Genomic DNA, 6,273 nt, shown 5'->3' on the forward strand with positions numbered 1-6,273 from the left:
GTGAATCTAAAAATTAGCAAATAAGAAAAGTTGCCAAACGAATAAAAATGCATAAAAAACAAGAGTAATTGTTTGATAGGGGAAACATTTAGCATATTAGGCTATTAACCTCACATTCATGATGGATTAGCATTCTTCCCAAAGGCGACATAAACGAAAAACTAACAGATTTTCTTTGGAAAGACAATAACTAAATTATTAAACATCTATGTACCATTTAAACAATTTCAATGAGAAAAGAGTCGGTAAACCTTGAATCATGTTCTCGAGATTCGACAAAGAGAAGAGGTAAGTCTAGCACTTTTGTAGTGATGTTCATTGACATGTTCTAAAACTTGTAGAGTTGCATTTTGCTTACGCACTAGTCGAAGTTGGATTTATTTATTGTTAGTTTTATAGACCTCTTAAGGTTTCCGTCCATATATAACTCCATTTATTTGAAAGTTTGAAGTCAAGTGATGATATTAATAAGTGAAATTATGAAAATAGTGAGATTATATAACCAATTAAATGTCTTGTACTTTGTTGTGCTACCCAGAGCTGCAGGGGTGAAGGGGGCAGCGCTCCCGACCCAAATTTTTAAGGGATACGAAAAGGGAAATCGTGTAATATTTTCTTAGGGTTCTCTATTGTGGGGGGGTTTCTGTTTTAGGGAGTTCTACACATTTTGGTAACTCTCGGTTATATAAATAGAGATCTCTAGGGCTGTAAAACTTACGTGAATATAGTGATTTTTCTTGTTTTGTTCCATGGACATAGACACACTGCCGAACCACGTAAATCCTTGTTTTTTGTGCGATCATGTTTTTTTTCACAGGTTCGAATAAGTGTTTCAAAGGCGTCTGAGGCTTATGCCTTAAGGCCTCATGATGAGGCTTATTTTAAAACACCTTGAAGCATAAGGTTGAAACCTAAAAATAATTAAGGCTTACACCTCAAACCAAAAGGCACTTAAAATTATAATAGAATCCATGGGGTCTATCAAACAAGGCTGACTTAATCGATATAAGATCACGTAAAATTTCAATCCAATCGAGGGAAGTATTAGTTATCAATTCGTGTAGAATTCGTAATTAAGAAATCCATAGGCAGCTTTTAATCATAATTATTGGGGAGCGAAGTCTTATCGCATATAGGATGGATTTCAGAAGAGAAGCACGTGAAGGATCAGAGACAGTAATGGATTGAAATTCGTTTCTGAAGTTGTGCATCCTCGGCCGAATCACAACAAACATTCCCATTGTAAGGACAGAAGGCCATAGGAGTCGTTGACCTATTTTAATAATTAAAAAAATTTGAGAATTCAACAAAATAATTGCAGCACAAAAATGAAAATTAAAGATTAATAAATGAATGAAATTAGGTAGAGAAAAGAAACCCACTTGAATAAGTACACAAGGAACTAAAACAACCTAAAAAAGAAGAAAAAAACTCACTTGGGAGATCAGGCACAAAAATGAAAATTAAAGATAAATAAATGAAATTAAAGGTAGAGAAAAGAAACCCACTTGAATAAGTACACAAGGAACTAAAACAACCTAAAAAAAAAAAAATGAACCTCACTTGGGAGATCAGCCAAAAAAGAATTGCAAATAAAAAAAATTAAATATATACAAAAAGAAGATGGAGAGAGAGGCCCACTTGAGTTGGTGCATAAGGGAAGTGAAGAAGAAAGATCAGGAAGCATCATCAAGTGAAATAGGAGGAGAATGGCAAGACCACCACCCCCCATCTCTTCAAACAGATAGACAGTAAACAACAATAACAAACTCTCTTCTATATATATTCTTCAAGAGAGATTTAAGAAAACAAGACACTCTTACCATTATCTCATGGTATTTAATTAACTAACCAACAATAAAATAGGATGAATTACAGACTAAAAAGGATTTTGGGTTTGAAAATGTCTCCCACTTAACAACCACCCCATCTTTGAACACACTGTTTGTATTTCAACTCTCTCTCTCTGTCTCTCTCTCACACACACACACACATACACATATTTCACTTTGTCAATTTCAGGTACAAGGTGAAACACAAAGCAAATATATGTTAATTATGTAAGGCCCTCCATATTGGGTGGGTGACAGAGTTGACTTGTCAAAAGGATAAGTTACCTGCTCAGGAAGACTTTCTCAAAAGGATCCAGAAGGAAGATGGAGATACTTCACAATTGTCAGTTTGATACTGAGTTGGGTTGGATCACCATGATACCCAATTCTCAACAGAACTAAATTTTGTTTAATGATCTGGGGACAGAGTTGAGTGGGTGAATGTTTTCTGCCCATTGAACACTATTTGGTGATCAATTATTTGGCTGATTCAAAAGGTTGAAAGAAAAATTGAAAATTTAGTTCATAGAAAGTAGATTCTGAGACACCGAATGCATGGTTGACCGAGATTGTGGATTAGCATTAATACAAGTAAAAGCCAGCATCAATAAAGAGACAATTTTTTCTTCAATCCGTCGATCAGCAGGAGGTGAAAGTCGCGGATCTAACACATCTTTTAGCATTATTGTTGGATCACTTGTAGACCATAAAGACGATATAAGTTCCCCGGGATGCCTCCCCATGATCACTTCTAAAGCCAATACTCCAAAGCTATAAACATCACATTTTTTAGTCACAACCATTGTGCTTGCAAGCTCTGCACACACACACACACACACACAAAAAAAACAAATGTATTTAAGCTGAAATAAAGAAGGTTGTTTGATTTGAACTTCAAAAATTTCACAGTAAAGAAGTACAAAGAGTTTGTAGTAGAAACTTACCTGGAGCGATATAACCATATGTGCCTGCAACTGTAGTCCATAACGATGAATCTAGCTTTAAAAGCCTAGCAATGCCAAAATCAGAGACACAAGCCTCAAATTCTGAATCCAATAAAATGTTTTTGCTTGATATGTCTCGATGAATGATAGGCGGAGTGCAGTCATGATGCATGTAAGATATAGCATGAGCTACACCATTGATGATATTCACTCTCTTACCCCAATCTAATTCCATTGCTCTTTCCTCATTGCAAAGAATTTTATCTAGGCTACCCCTTTCCATATATTCGTAAACCAAAAACGTGTGTCTTTTGTGAGAGCAAACCCGTAAAGTTTCACAATGTTTCGATGTCGAATTTCTATTAAAACTTGTATTTCATTCGCAAAACTCTTCATATCGTCAAACTCCTCGTCTTCCTGTGTACAAAGCTTCTTTATAGCTAAAACATGACTTGATAACTTTGCCTTGTAAACTCGTCCATGTCCTCCCACCCCGATACAATATTTTTTCATCGAAATCTTATGTGGCTTCGATTATGTCTTCGTATACAACCTTTCCATCATAATTCCATATTGCAAATATCCCCACTTCTTAATGTAATATCCATCTTCTTTATCCTTCTCAGATTTATTCGTCGACGAAAAAGATAGAAAACGCCGACTAGAATAAGAACCAATGTGCCTAGGAGTGAGCCAACAATGACGACAAGCAATTTGTGTATATTTTTTCGAGCACCCATATTTTTAGATCGATTGCAAGGCGGCAAGGGACCAAATTCACTGCATAAACCTTTATTATTACTGAATGCCTCAAGTGAAGCGTTTCGAAAAGTTTTGCTATCCGGAAGAGGACCCTCTAACTCATTATTTGAAAAATCGATGGATGACAAACTGACCATATCACTTAAGGAAAGAGGAATGGAACCAATGAGTTTATTATGGGAAAGATTCAAGCTTACTAACATAATCAGATTTCCCAATTGTGGTGATATCTTCCCAGTGAATGAATTTAGACTAAGGTCTAGTAATTCCTGTAAGGCTCTCAAATTGCCAATCTGATATGGGATGTTTCCTGTGAAATTGTTTTTGCTCAAACTCAAAATATCAAATTCGAGCAAGTGCCCAATTGCTCTGGAATCTTTCCACTCAGCTTATTCATCGAGAGGTCCAGGAATATCAACTTGGATAAGTTTCCAATTTGCAATGGTACTTCGCCCAAAAGTTGGTTATCATTCAAGCTCAACTTGTACATATCAGACATCCTACTCAACTCCCTTGGTATCTCCCCTACAAGTAGGTTTGAAGAAAGATCGAGCACTTGTAATTGAGTTAATTTGCCTAATTCCTTTGGTATCCTACCATCAATCCTATTACCATGGATTTTCAAGGCTGTCAGATTTTGGCAATCTCCCCAATTTGGTGAGAGAACACCAGACAATCTGTTGTAACTCAAATCGATATAATTCAAATTTGGATACAATCCAAAGTCTAGGGATAAACTTCCATTGAGTTGGTTCCCTTCAAGTCGAACTCGAAATAAGCTTGTGCAATTTACCAAGCTTTTTGGAATCGGACCAATGAAGTAGTTGTTTTTTGCAATGAAACGTTTTAATGACCCGCTTTTACACACTTGTTGTGGTAAGTAGCCCAATAAGTTGTTATCAGACAAATCGAGAATAGAGAGAGATGAAAGATTTCCAATATCTTGAGGTAATGAACCAGATAATCGATTTTGAAAAAGGCGCAAATCGACTAAATTCCTCAAAGCACCAATGTTAGGAGGGATTGGTCCAGAAAGAGAATTTTGATAAAGGTGTAATGTGGTAAGCTTGCTCAAATTTCCAAAAGATGGGGGGATTGGTCCAGAAAGAGAATTTTCATCAAGTTCCAAATCGACTAAGTTCCTTAAAGCACCAATGTTTGGAGGGATTGGTCCAGAAAGAGAATTTTGATAAAGGTATAAGATGGAAAGTTTGCTCAAATTACCAAAAGATGGGGGGATAGGACCAGATAATTGATTTTCTTGAAGGCTCAAATTGACTAAGTTCCTTAAAACACCAATGTTTGGAGGGATTGATCCAGAAAGAGAATTTTGATAAAGGTATAATGTGGTAAGTTTGCTCAAATTACCAAAAGATGGGGGGATGAGACCAGATAATTGATTTTCATAAAGGATCAAATTGACTAAGTTCCTCAAAGCACCAATGTTTGGAGGGATTGGTCCAGAAAGAGAATTTTGAAAAAGTTCCAAATCGGCTAAATTCCTTAAAGCACCAATGTTTGGAGGGATTGGTCCAGAGAGAGATTTTGAGTAAGGTAGACAATGGTAAGTTTGCTCAAATTACAAAAAGATGGAGGGATGGGACCAGATAATTGATTTTCAAAAAGGCTCAAATAGACTAAATTCCTTAAAGCACCAATGTTTGGAGGGATTGATCCAGAAAGAGAATTTTGAGAAAGATCCAATTTTACTAAGTTGCTCAAAGTAGCAATGTCAGAACGGATTCGTCTTGAAAGAGAATTTTGAGAAAGGTCGACAATGGTAAGTTTGCTCAAATTACAAAAAGATGGAGGGATTAGACCAGATAATCGATTTTGAGAAAGATCAAGGGTAGTGAGTTTTGAAAGTGTACCAATGTGCATGGGGATGGTACCTGTGAGTCCATTCTCACTTAGATTTAGATGGACAGGATTTGGGAAAAAAGAGAAATTTAAGTGATCAAGCTTACCTTGTAAACCCATGTTCGAAAGGTTTATTTCAATTACGCTTCCAACCTTGTTACAAGCTATCCCGAGCCATTTGCATGGGCTTGGTGCAGTAGTACTGTTAGGATGTATTGTCCATGAACTTAAAGATGATGTTGACTTTGGAGATTGGCTTTCCATTTAAGGAGAACTTCAGTTTCTGATTCAAATGTAGTTTTGCAAGAAAAACTAACAGAAGTAAAAATGCAAGGAAGAAATATTTGTGATATAGGCCATGGCTGTGGGTGTGACAGAACAGACTCAAACTTGTGATATATATAGCCAATACCCTTTTCGTACTTCTTATATATACTCTCTTTTTTGTTGTTTTCCTTAATTATATATTTTCTATCCAGACAAAAATATCTACGGTTCTTACACATGCCACGTTAGTAAGTTATTCTATCTAGCTGAGCTAGAAAATCAGCACTCACTTATGTGAAAAAGACAGGACTTTTTTTTTTTTTTTCTCACAAAAATCTGGGATCAACCAATCATGTGTACCCACGTGTGTTGATTGGCAATATTTCTAGTTTACAAAACTACCCTTGTTATTACAGAGTCTGTGAGCAAAAATAGTGAAACGTACCACAAAAGTATTAAAATTTTCCAGTGAGCAATGCCACGTGAAAAGGTTTTACTCTTTTCTTTTGTTTTTCTTCTATCCCACAAAAATATGGGTTAAAGTAATGAATAGGGATCTAGAAGGGTGTCCTCTACATAATCAAGGTCAGGTGGCACGCCCCATTGTC

The 6,273-nt window shown here is 36.1% G+C and overlaps 1 pseudogene across 1 annotated transcript; it reads right to left on the reverse strand.

The window, feature by feature from the left end:
• Window positions 1-1,430: 1,430 nt before the first annotated feature.
• On the reverse strand, window positions 1,431-5,662 carry LOC147394938 (uncharacterized; annotated as a pseudogene). Its single transcript, XR_015181320.1, has 2 exons — window positions 2,777-5,662; window positions 1,431-2,649 (listed from the first exon to the last, which is right to left on the reverse strand). The product of XR_015181320.1 is annotated as an uncharacterized LOC147394938 (transcript).
• Between the last annotated feature and the right edge of the window lie 611 nt (window positions 5,663-6,273).

Source organism: Akebia trifoliata, chromosome 9, assembly GCF_017979445.1.
Source record: "Akebia trifoliata isolate Shusen 1 chromosome 9, ASM1797944v1, whole genome shotgun sequence".
NCBI lineage: Eukaryota > Viridiplantae > Streptophyta > Magnoliopsida > Ranunculales > Lardizabalaceae > Akebia > Akebia trifoliata.